The sequence below is a fragment of the Mesoplodon mirus genome, assembly GCF_964341445.2.
Source record: "Mesoplodon mirus genome assembly, chromosome: 16".
Lineage (NCBI taxonomy): Eukaryota > Metazoa > Chordata > Mammalia > Artiodactyla > Ziphiidae > Mesoplodon > Mesoplodon mirus.
In genome coordinates this window covers 6,955,001-6,968,280 of record NC_138992.1, presented here as the reverse complement: position 1 = coordinate 6,968,280, position 13,280 = coordinate 6,955,001, and the positions used below count along the sequence as shown (strand labels likewise).

Genomic DNA, 13,280 nt, shown 5'->3' with positions numbered 1-13,280 from the left:
AGATTCCTGGATCTCAGAGCAGCTCTGTAGTGGGGACTGAGAATTTGCAGAGAAATAGTGCTGAATAGGGCTGCCCTAAATAGTGGCTTAATCAAGTTAGTGGTTTATTTTCTCTTATGTTAAAGAAATTCATAGGCATGTGGTCCAGAGCTGGTACTATGGTCTCAGAACCTAGGCTGCTTCTGTCTCCTTTCTGCTGTACGTGCATGTGGTTTCCTATTCCAAAATGGTTGCTTGAGCTCCAGCCATTGTGTCCACATTCAAGTCAGTAAGAATGAGGAAGGGGGTGAGGATGTCCCCTCTTTTTAAGGACATGTTCCAGAAGTTGTCCATGGCACTTCCACTTATATCTTCTCGAGAAGCACTTGGTCATATAGTTAAATCACACTAGTGAAACCAGTTGGGGGGTGGGTAACTTTGGGCTCCTGGGCACAGAAGCTTTTTTTTGTCCCCCATATCTTGTAGGCAAGACTCCCGCCTCCATGACCTTCCCTGAGTTCCAAAGGGCTACTCAAACAGTTGCTAAAGGGAGGAGCAGCCAAGAGACCACCTGAGGCGAGATTAAAGGGACCAGAGAAGCTCATCAAGATTAGGAGACCCACTACCTGAGACCCTGCACACACCCTCGTCTTGTCAGAAACCCCACCCTTGAAGTAGTGTTATAAAACTCATCAAATCCTCCTGGGTTGGGACACATAGTTTTTTGAGACAGGAACCTGCTGTGTCCCCCTTTGCCTGGCAAAGCAATAAAGCTATCCTTTTCTACTTCACCCAAAACTCTTCTCTCTGAGATTTGATCTGGCACCCATGCATAGAGGCTGAGCTTTCAGCATCACTAGTTGCAAAAAAAATCTGGGAAATACAGCTTTTATGTTGGGTGCCATGTACCCAGGTAAAAATCAGGGTTTTATGACAACATTAGAGGAGAATGCATTTCTGACATTACTGATTTTTCAATGTAGTCACACTCAATCTCTTCCCAGCTCTCCAGCTAGAGGTCTGTGATCCAAACACCACTATGTGCTAGGCAGTTAACTTTAAATTCTGAATTTCTAGGTCTGATCATCCTCTTGTTTATCTGTTCAGGCTACTGTAACAAAACACCACAGACTGGGTGGCTTAAACAACAACATTTGGTTGCAGGTGAGAATCTCATTCTGGCTTGCAGACAGTGAGAAAAAGAGAAAGAGGAGATAGATTGTGCTTTGGTATTTGGTATCTCTTCTTATAAGGATACTAATCCTATCACATCAGGCCCTACCCTTATGACCTCATTTAACCTTGATTACCTCCTTGTAGGCCCCACCTCCATATATAGGCACCATGTTGGTGAGCGGTGGTTTAGGGCTTCAGCATATGAATTTTGAGGGTGAAAATTCAGTCCATAGCATCTCCTTATAGGTAAGTATTACTACTTTAATTTTAGAGTTCAGGAAATTGAGTCTCAGAGAGTTTTTGTGGTTTTTTTTAAAGATTTTTTTTTGATGTGGACCATTTTAAAATTCTTTATTGAATTTGTTACAATGTTGCTTCTGGGTTTTTTTTTTTTTTTTTTGTGGTACGCGGGCCTCTCACTGTTGTGGCCTCTCCCGTTGTGGAGCACAGGCTCCGGACGCGCAGGCTCAGCGGCCATGGCTCACGGGCCCATCCGCTCCGCAGCATGTGGGATCCTCCCGCAGCGGGGCACGAACCTGCGTCCCCTGCATTGGCAGGCAGACTCTCAATCACTGCGCCACCAGGGAAGCCCACTTCTGTTTTTTATGTTTTGGTTTTTTGGCCATGAGGCATGTGGGATCGTAGTTCCCCGACCAGACCACGGATCAAACCCGCACCCCCTGCATTGGAAGGTGAAGTCTTAACCACTGGACTGCCAGGGAAGTCCCTCCTTTGAATCTTGGTTTGTGCATTTAGTTACTTTGGGACCTCAGGAAAATCATTAAAACTCTCTGAGGGTCTTCCCTGGTGGTCCAGTGATTAAAATTTCACCTTCCAATGCAGAGGGTGTGGGTTCGATCCCTGGTTGGGGAACTAAGATCCTACATGCCTCGTGGCCAAAAAACCAAAACACAAAAAGCAGAAGCAGCATTGTAACAAATTCAATAAAGACTTTAAAAATGGTCCACATCAAAAAAGTCTTAAAAAATAAAAGATTCAAATGAATTCTGTCAAAGTTCAGGATCCTTCTAATGCATCATTCTGCATCACAGGAATGATACATTTGTTTGCAGGATGAGCCTTGAATCAGCCATATTGTTGCATAATATGCAACCACAAAAAAATCTCAGGGATAGGCATCCGTTTCACTCCTGTGTCTGTGCATCATCTGGGGACCGGCTGATCTAGGCTGGGAACGACTGGGTGCCTCTAAGCTGGGGCAAGGTCTGCCCCCACAAGTCTCTCATCTTCCTTGGACCCATGAGCTTGTGAGGGTCTCATGACCCACCCCTCAAGCACATTCCCACCCCTGCTTGCAGTAGATCTGCTTCTGTTCGAAGGCCAAAGAAAGTCATGTGCGGAAGACCAAGGTATGCAGTACGCTTGTCCCAGGAGGGAGTAAATATTTTGGAATGTATTCTAATCTCCCCCAAACCTGTAGGCATATGCATTGAAGTGGAAAGAGAGCCAGACTGAGAATCAGGAGTCCTGAGCTCTGGGTCCAGATCTGCCGTTAATGGCTTGTGTGACCTCGGACACATTACTAATCCTTTCCGGATCTCGAAGGCCTATTCAGACTTTGGCCTTAAGAAGCTATGGCTTGAAAAAACAAATCACTGCCTCTCAAACTCCTAATCTCCTCTCAGTGTAGTTTAGTCTCTTTACTTATTCTGAGCTAAAATACACACAGCTCTAGAGCCCCTTCTCAACTGCATGACCATTCGGTCATGACTCTGTTAATGATCAAACTGGAGCACCATATGCAGCAGTCCTGCTGGTCACACGAAAGCTCAGGAAGAAATGAAGCCACTGGGAAAAGCCACTGATGCCATGACCTTCTGCTCCCAGGGCCCGAGTGCAGGCCAAGCCTCTGCTCAGACAGGTGAGCTTTAATTTTAGTGATTTATGATAGTGCCTCTGAGCGCGTGGGTAAACATGCCATGGTTTATTTTGTAGAATTAGTGAAGTCTGATTAATCTTGCAGTCCCCAGCAGATTCTGTTCTGAGAAATGAAGTGAGACTGTCAGGCTTTTGTGTGAATTACGGAGGGAAGATTCACGACAGGGGAATCATCTGGTGTCCTCACAACGTGATCTTTTTTTTTTTTTTTTTTTTTTTTTTTTTTTGCGGTACACGGACCTCTCACTGCTGTGGTCTCTCCTGTTGTGGAGCACAAGCTCCGGACGCGCAGGCTCAGTGGCCATGGCTCACGGGCCCAGCCGCTCCGCGGCATGTGGGATCTTCCCAAACCAGGGCACAAACCCGTGTCGCCTGCATCGGCAGGCGGACTCTCAACCACTGCACCACCAGGGAAGCCCCCACAACGTGATCTTTTAAATCCCGAGCATCTCTGGGTGGAGGCTTTGCCATCGTTAGACGGGATGACTGCTGCCTAGGGAGAGTGCCTTCTAAGAACACATGTGATACAGTAATAGCTGCTACAGTTAACTGAGCTATTACCACATGTCAGGCCCCTGCTTGATCCTTCACACATGTGGTCCTAGTTATTGGAAAGAGCACCCACTTTGTGTGTGTGTGTGTGTGTGTGTGTGTGAATGCACCGTGCATGTGACATCTTAGTTCCCTGGCCAGGGATCGAACCCGCGCCCCCTGCACTGGAAGCTCAGAGTCTTAACTACTGGACCACCAGGGAAGTCCCAAGAGCACCCATTTTGACTTGGATACATATTAGCTCAAATTCCAGCCTCCTAATTTACAAGCTGGGTGACCTTCAACATGTAGCATGGGCACGGTTTTTGCCCCTCACCCTATCTTTCACCCACAATTTCTCTGCCTACCCACGTTCTATAGCATGGATCACTCCAGCACGTTGACATCTCACACTTTGGTAGGAGAGATAAATATGTAAACAGCAAACTATACTGAAAATAAAACTGATGAACCCTTGGGTGGCTCCATGCTGCAGGCTGGAAAACTCAATTTATCTACAACACTGGGGCTAAATCTCTCTTAAAAAGAATTGGAGGTTATAAAGACTTGTCTCAAAATTTGTGATTGCTATTACTGGGATACACAGATGAAGTGAAGGAGGTTATAATGTAATGGAAAGGGCACTGGGATAAGGATCAGGAGAGGTGAATTTGAGTCCTGATTCTGTTGATTAAAATGTGTGTGATTTGGGGCAAGGTCACTTTTTGAGTCTTGGTTTCCTCACCGGTAAAGTGGGGAATGTTAACGCCTGCCCTGCATTCTGCACAGACTTCTTGCAGAGACCCTAGCAGATAAAAGCTGTCAATGAGGACTTCCCTGGTGGCACAGTGGTTAAGAATCCTCCTGCCAATGCAGGGGACATGGGTTTGAACCCTGGTCCGGGAAGATCCCACATGCCGTGGAGCAACTAAGCTCGTGCGCCACAGCTACTGAGCCTGCACTCTAGAGCCCATGAGCCACAACTACTGAGCCTGCGTGTCGCAACTACTGAATCCCGAGCACCTAGAGCCCATGCCTTGCAACAAGAGAAGCCACCGCAGTGAGAAGCCCGCACACTGTGATGAAGAGTAGCCACCGCTCGCCATAACTAGAGAAAGCCCTCATGCAGCAATGAAGATCCAATGCAGCCCCCAAAAAAAAAAAAAAAAAAAAAGCTGTCACTGATTAGCAACTCCATTTTACAATTTTATAGATGGAGAAACTAGGGACAAACATATAATGGGCGGGACAGAAGAAAGACAGGTCTCCTAGGATTTCTCCAACCTCATCTTGTACCACTGTTCTCCCCACTTTGTTCTAATGATGTTGGCATTTGGTCCTTTCCTTGAATAAACCAAGCTCATTCCCACCTCACGGCCTTTGCCCTTGCTGTTTCCTCTCCCTAGAGTGTTCTCCTAGATCTTCATGTTCTTCAGGAAAGGTTTGGCCCCCTGTCCTTCAGGTCTCAGCTCAGACATCACTTGCTCAGAGAGGCATTCCATAGACACCCCTCAAAGGTATCCTCTCTCCCAGGCTCCCTTTAGCACATCATCCTGCTGTATTTTCACACAGCATTTATCACTTCCTGAGATTATCTTATTTACTTGTTGGCTTATTAATTGTCTCCCACCACTCTTTCTGCTTGAGAAGAGAGACCCTGCTCATTTTCTGCTGCGTCTCCAGTGCCAAGAACAGGATTTGGCATGTAGTAGACACACAATCTTTTTTTTTTAATGAATGAATTAGCATGTATAGATTTAGCTTATTCTTTTTAACGGCTTTATTACATCCCGTATGATGTACCATAACTTACTTAACCAGGCCTTTAGAGATGGATACTCCATTTGTTTTCACTCTTTCTTTTCTACTCTTGTTTATTTTTATTAATTTTTTTTTGCTATAAGAAACAAATGAGTATAATCTGTGTGTACTTTGTAGGTTTAGCTTTAGGTTTAGGAATGCAAAGGGCATGTGCATTCACTAACTGTGAGATATACTGACAAATTTCCCTATATAATGTTTCCATCAGCTCATGTCCCCATCCACTGTGTATGATGACACCAGAGCGGAGTTCCCTCCAAGTCCCTGCCAATAACACATTCTTTATTTATTTTTGGCTGCACTCCATGGCTTGTGGGATCTTAGTTCCCCAACCAAAGATTGAACCTGGGCCATGGCAGTGAAAGTGCTGAGTCCTAACCACTGGACCACCAAGGAGTTCCACAATAACACATTCTTACTGAGAAGATGTTATTGCCCTCCCCCATGCCCTCCGAAGTGCTCCATCTTCTTTACTCGTTACCCAAGGAAAGGCTCTGTGCACTGCAGCTCTGCTCTGTTTCTGTGTCATCTGAATGCTCTAGGCATGTTTTCTGCCTCTTTATTTGCATTCTACAGGCTGCTATGGCAAAAGAAGGGATATTTTAAATGCATTAGTGCCTGTAGAGATTATTTACTGTTCAGCAATATTCACTCCCTTCCCTCTACCCCCATGAGAGGAAAGTACTGTCTCTAGTCCCTGACTTTGACCTTGCCACGTGATTAGCTTTGGCAAATAGGATGTTAACAGATGTGCTGTGAACAGAAGCTTGAACTATGCTTACATGGTTGGGCTTACTAGTGCTCCTGCCTTTTACCATGAGAATAACATGCCTTAGGAAGTGCCTACACCAAGGAGGATGAGGAACACGGGGAGCACACCTGGACTCAACTTGCACTTGGGGCTAAACCTGAAGAAGCTCTGCCTAGGTCAACAGAACTCCAAATGCCCTGTAGATGTGTAAGCATACTATCATATGATGCAGAGATTTTTGTTCTTATTTGTTACACAGCAAAACTGACTGGTACAAAGCTCAGGTTGAACATGGAGCTCCCAATCTGCAGCACCTTGGCACTTCCTGTGTCAAATATTAAACATCTCCTAGGACAGTGGTAGCAGAGGAGTATTTAAACTACTCATATTCACTTTGTGTGGGTTTCATTGGTCCTTGAAGAAAACAAAGGGCTAAGTGAGTCCTAGGTGAGGTGAGAAAGCAATACCACTGCTGGAACAGTATGAGCAAAGTTGTAGAGGAAGGAATGTGAAAGATCTGCTCTAGGACTACTGAGCAGCCTAGATTGTAGATCACTTGTTGAAGAGTATTGGGAGGAGGCAGTACTCAGAGTATTTGGGTTAGAAACTAAGAAACTGAGGAAGTTAGAATTAGCTTTTACTCTTTAGCTACTGGCTTGAGCAGAGAAATGTAAGCTACAGAGCACGCTGGATGCTAATTGTACATCAGTTATAGACAGTAAGTCACTGACATTGAGAGGTCAACTATATAATGCAGATGGGTAAGGGCCTAAGAATAGGCTGCCTGTGCCAAGTAGAAAAGGCTGGCAGGCAACTTCATTTATAATTTCATTGTTTCCATTTAGAATATCATTATTAATTAAGCTGTGTCTAACATAGTGCCAGCCCACGTTTTTGCTCCTAAAATACGGTGTGAATGTGGGTTTGCGTTTACAGAAAACAGACATCAATTTTCATACTCAGAAGTCCTCTTGAACGTGGCCTCATACTTATCTGATTTTTAGTAGGGTACAATTTAAAACAATTATTCTGTGAGTAGTTTTTGGTATTTAATCAAGTCAATTATGCTAACATTCGCTCACTAAGTTTAAATATTTAGCATCATGAGAAGTCCTATAGATGGGTGTTTGAATTCCACATCCATCACTTACTGGTTGTATGATGTTAAGCAAGTTACTTGATGAGACTCAGTTCTTTTCAACTAAAAAACAGGGTGAATAAAATCCATCACATAGTGTTTCTGTAATTCTTAAATGAGTTAATACATATAGAGCACATAGCAATGTCCCTGGTCCAAGACAGGGCTCAATACATGCCATCTTCCATCACTCACTTAAATATTTATTGAGAAGAAGAGGCAACTGTGAGGCAGGTGCTGTGCTGGGCATAGCAGAGGAAACGGGCTCCTTACCCTCGAAAAATCTCAAGACCAGGAAGAAGCAAGTCAAGATTGGCTAAACAAAGTGAGAAGTGAAATGAGGGCTGTGTCCTCAGTGTGGTGGACCCCTGCCTTTCTGTCTGCGTATCTCAGTAGCAGTCATGCTCCAATCACAAAGCTGCCTCTTTGGCTGCCATGTTCTTACAACCTCTGTTAGAGTGACTGATCCAAGGTGGGGGGTGCACCTGACCCTAACTGGGTCTATCCGTCCTTCTCTGGGATTCCATACTTATTCTGGATGGCAAGTGGACTTACTCCAGGCTGTAGACCACATTTTTTTTAATTTGATTTTTTTAGGTTGATGGGAGTCTCCCATACCCATCTTGAAAGCAGAGAAGACCCTTTCCCTTGCTGTCTCATCTCTGTTTCTCCTTGAGGGGGTGATGTGAGTTTGTTGGTCAGAGTCTGAAACACAGATTAGGCTGGGCTCATCGCTGGGGGGTTCATGGTGTGTTGAAGGTGGTAGACTGGTTTTCACGTCTCTCTTTCTGACTTCCTTTTTTCCCCCAGGGGCTGGTTAGATAAACTGAGCCCTGCCTAAGGACATTCTTCTCTCTCTTGTCCTCTTGTTTCCTCCATGGTCAACATTGTGTAGTGGAACTTTCTGCAGTGGTAGGCATGTAGTACATCTACTCTGTCCAATATGGCAGCCATTTGTGCGTGGCTATTTTTTATTTATTTATTTAATGTTATTTTACTTTTGGCTGCATTGGGTCTTCATTGCTGCATGCAGGCTTTCTCTAATTGCGGTGAACGGGGGCTACTCTTCGTTATGGTGCACGGGGCTTCTCATTGCAGTGGCTTCTCTCCTCGTAGAGCACGGGCTCTAGGCACGCGGGCTTCAGTAGTTGTGGCACGCGGGCTCTAGAGCGCAGGCTCAGTAGTTGTGGTGCACGGGCTTAGTCGTTCCGCGGCATGTGGGATCTTCCCAGACCAGGGCTCAAACCCATGTCCCCTGCATTGGCAGGTGGATTCTCAACCACTGCCCCACCAGGGAAGTCCCCGTGTGTGGCTGTTGAGCACTTGAAATGTGGCTAGTGTGACTGAAGAGTTGAATTTTTATCTAATTCTAATTAATTTAATTTTAAATATAAATATCCCCATGTAGCTAATAGCTACTGTATCAGACAACACAGCTGCACCAAATAGAAAAGACTGGCAGGCAGCTTCATTCATAAACTTTATTACTTCCATTTAGAAAACCAGTATTAATTAAGCCACGTTGAACATAGTGCCTGTCCCACATTTTTGCTCCTTAAATGTGGAAGAAACAGTGGGAGAAGTCAAAATTTGGATGTGGATTTTTGGGGATGAAGAGGCTACACTTAGTCTGTGGTCTAACATGTTTATGTTAATTCCTCTTTAACAGGGAATGCTGAGTTCAGGTGCTGGGTGCTGGCCCAGCTAATAACAGAAAGGTATTTTATTTCCTTTGTGGCCACTCTTTCTTGTAGATCTATTGGGACCTCTACAGTGGGGAGGGGTCATTGGCAGGGCAGAATTCAGACGTTCAGGGGCTCCAGAAATACTACATTTGTAACTCCATTCCAATTCCCAGCACATATTATAGCTTAGGTGGTGTCACTTCATCTCACGTGCGGCTTTATTAAATGCAATGGGATGAAGCATGTGCGACGGAAGTGCTGGCCCAGCTTGGGTTGCACAATGTCTACATTTGGGTTGAGTGGGTGGGGCGTCTTTTATCCTTGTCTGTGGTGCATCTCCAGGTAAGGGGACTCTAATGTGTCCAATGGTGAGCCTCTGGAAAAGGTTGCAAGTGTGAGGTGTCAATATTATCAGCTACCTCCCAATTTCTTGTCTGAATTTTGTCCACCTGGGCCAATTTTGAAATAAAAAAATTTCTCTGGATTCTATGTCTTATGCTTTCCCTAGTACTATGTTCTATAGTATCAATTCTTTTTTAAAATAATTTATTAATTAATTTTTATTTTTGGCTGCATTGGGTCTTCGTTTCTGCATGCAGGCTTTCTCTAGTTGCGGCGAGCAGGGGCTACTCTTTGTTGTGGTGCGCGGGCCTCTGACTGCGGTGGCTTCTCTTGTTGCAGAGCATGGGCTCTAGGCGCATGGGCTTCAGTAGTTGCAGCACGAGGCCTCAGTAGTTGTGGCTCACGGACTCTAGAGGACAAGCTCAGTAGTTGTGGCTCACAGACTCTAGAGGACAAGCTCAGTAGCTGTGGCGCATGGGCTTAGTTGCTCTGCGGCATGTGGGATCTTCCTGGACCAGGGCTCGAACCTGTGTCCCCTGCATCAGCAGGCAGATTCTTAACCACTGTGCCACCAGGGAAGTCCCTCAATTCTTTTATTTAAAGTGGCTAACACTTTCTAAAATTGCCATTTGACTTCCCCCTCTAGGCTTGACCTCCTTAAGAGCAGGAATCTTGTTTCTCGATTTCCCCCCTTTTATTGCTAGTGGGTAGAAATGTGGCTCCAGGAATGAACCTGGCTTTCCTGGTTCCTGACACTTTCCTTACTCCAGCCAGGGATACTACCTGTTTGGAGCTAACAGAACCCAGGGCCAATCCTGGCTCTGCCACTAACTAGCTGAGGGTTGGCCAATGACTAGACTTGTCCAAATCTGTTTCCTTACCTGTAGAATACAGGTCGTCAACAGCTGCTGTGAGGACTGAATGCCATTAGGCATGTACAATGCTTAGCATGGTATCTGGAATGTGGTAGACACTTAATAAGTGGGGATATAACTATAATTATAATATTTATCACAGTTTGCTTTCATTAGAAATAAATGTGTATTTATTGATCCCTCCTCATTTTGGCCATTACCACCTTGAGGGCAGTAACTGTGCTTTTTCCTTTTTCTTTTTTAAATTGAGGTATAGTTGATATATTATACTAGTTTCATGTGTACAATATAATGATTCAAAATTTTTATAAGTTATATTCCATTTAAAGTTAGTATAAAATATTGGCTATATTCCCTGTGCTGTACGATATATCCTTGTATCTTATTTATTTTATACATAGTAGTTTGTGTCTCTTAATCCCCAGCCCCTATCTTGCCGCTCCTCCCTTCCCTCTCTCCACTGGTAGCCATTAATTTGTTCATTATATCTGTGAGTCTGTTTCTTTCTTTTTTTTTTTTTTGAATTTTTGAATTTTATTTTATTTATTTTTTTATACAGCAGGTTCTTATTAGTTATCCATTTTATACATATTAGTGTATATATGTCAATTCCAATCTCCCAATTCATCACACCACCAACCTCCCTGTTTCTGTTTTGTTATAGTCACTAGTTTGTTTTATGTTTTAGATTCCACATATGAATGATAACCTACAGTGTTTGTCTTTCTCAGTCTGACTTATCTCGCTTAGCATAATACCCCCAAGGTCCCTTCGTATTGTTGCAAGTGGCAAAATTTCATTCATTTTTATGGTTGAATGATATTCATATATGTATATCACATATTCTTTATCCACTCATTTGTTGACAGACACCTAGGTTGTTTCCATATTTTGGGTATTGTAACATTGCTGCTATAAACATGGGGTGCATGTACCCTTTTGAATTAGTGTTTTCATTTTCTTCTGACGTATACCTAGGAGTGGAACTGCTAGATGATATGGTAGTTCTATTTTTGTTTTTTTGAGGAAGCTGCATACTGTTTTCCATAGTGGCTGAACCAATTTACATTCTCACCAACAATGCACTAGGGTTCCCTTTTCTCCACATCCTCACCAACACTTGTTATTTGTGGTCATTTTAATCATGGTCATTCTGACAAGTGTGAGGTGATATCTCACTGTGGTTTTGGTTTGCACTTCCCTGATGATTAGTGACGTTGAGCATCTTTTCATGTGCCTGTTAGCCATCTGCATGAATTCTTTGGGAAAATGTCTATTCAGGTCTTCTGTCCATTTTTCGATTGTGTTTTTTTCTTTTTGATATTGTTTTTCATCCTTTCCAGCCTTAGACACTCACATAGAGCTTGGGTCATGGAGCTTGTTATGCACTGAATGTTTGCGTCCCCTCTCAAATTCATATGCTGAAGCCCTAACACCCAGGATGGCTATATTTGAACACGGGGACTTTAAGGAAGTAATAAAGGTTAAATGAGGTCATAAGGGTGGGCCCCTGACCTGATAGGATGAGTGCCCTTCTAAGAAAAGTCACCAGGACACTCTCTCCCACCTGCATCCCCCCTCCATCTCCTCTCTCCCTTGTACCCCACCCCACCTCACACCATGTGAGAACACTGCAGGAAGGTGACTCTCTGAAAGCCAGGAAGGTGGCTCTCACCAGAAACTTGGACTTCCAATCTCCAGAACTGCGAGAAAAGGGATGGCTGTTGTTTATACCACTCAGTCTATGGTACTCTATTATGGAAGATTTAGCTGACTAAGAGAGAGCTGATTAGTACATGCTTATTGAGTTAAAGTCCCTATAATGGGAGAAGAACAGAGTGGAGGTAGGGTGGGACAATTCCCAGAGGGTGATGTAAAATTAAATCTAGTGAAAGTCAGTAGGTGTCTTTAGAAAAGCACAAGGGGTAAACTTATTTGTATATCACATTCTTTAAAGAGAATTTTAAAATTCTTAACATATTTTTTCAACTTATTGAAATATAATTGACATATAACATTGTGTAAGTTTAAAGCCATTTGATGTGCTGATTTGACACCCTTATATGTTTCAAAATGATTATTCCCTTAGTGTCAGCTTACACCACCATCACAGCACATAATTACCGTTTCTTTTTTGTGATGAGAACATTTAAGAATCTATTCTCTGAGCAACTTTCAAGTATATAATACAGTATTATTAACTATAATCACCATGCTGTACATTAGTTCCCCAGAACCTATTCATCTTATAACTAGAAGTTTGTACCCCTTTGACCAACATTCCCCACCCCAGTGCTTGGTAACCACCACTCTAGTTTCTGTTTCTATGAGTATGGCTTTTATAGACTCCAAATAAAAGTGATATCATACAGTTTTTGTCTTTCTCTGCCTGACTTAGCATAACGCCCTCTAGTTTCGCCTGTGTTGTCGCAAATGGTAGGACTTCCTTCTTTCTTGAGGCTGAATAATATTCCATTTATCTATATCTATAGCTATATATCTATATCTGTATTTTCAGTCATTCATTCATATCCATGAGGGATTGGTTCCAGGAGCCCCCACGTATACCAAATCTGAGGATGCTCAAGTCCCATAGTCAGCCCTCTGTATCCATGGTTCTGCATCCACAGATTCAACCAACCATGGATCGTGTAGTACTATACCTATTTATTGAACAAAAATCTGCATATAAGTGGATTTGCATAGTTCAAACCCATGTTATTGAAAGGTCACCTGTATGTGTGTCTGTGTGCGTGTATAAAACTGTATATATAATAGGTATAAATATATATAATATATATAACTATATATAACTGCATATATAATAAATATATAATTATAACTATATATATGTGTGTTACATATCTCACATCTTCTTGATCCGTTCATCCACCAATGGATGCTTAAGTTGTCTCCATATCTTGGCTACTGTGAATAATGCTACAATGAACATAGGGATGTGAATATCTCTTCAAGGACCTGTTTTCACTTCCTATGGATATACATCCAGAAGTGGGCTTGTTGGATCATATGGTAGTTCTGTTTTTAGTTTTTGAGGAACCTCCATACTGTTTTCCATAGTG

General features: G+C 43.2%; 1 long non-coding RNA gene across 2 annotated transcripts in view; it reads left to right on the top strand.

The window, feature by feature from the left end:
- The window catches only part of LOC309792275, a 284,711-nt gene that overhangs the window by 11,407 nt on the left and 260,024 nt on the right, over positions 1-13,280 (top strand). Inside the window, exon 1 of one of the 2 annotated variants that reach the window (XR_014291661.1) lies at positions 2,885-3,037. The exons of the other annotated variant lie outside the window; for it this stretch is intronic. This is a non-coding gene — a long non-coding RNA (uncharacterized lncRNA). Of the gene's footprint in view, positions 1-2,884; positions 3,038-13,280 lie in introns of those variants that run through there. 2 annotated transcript variants of the gene reach the window in all.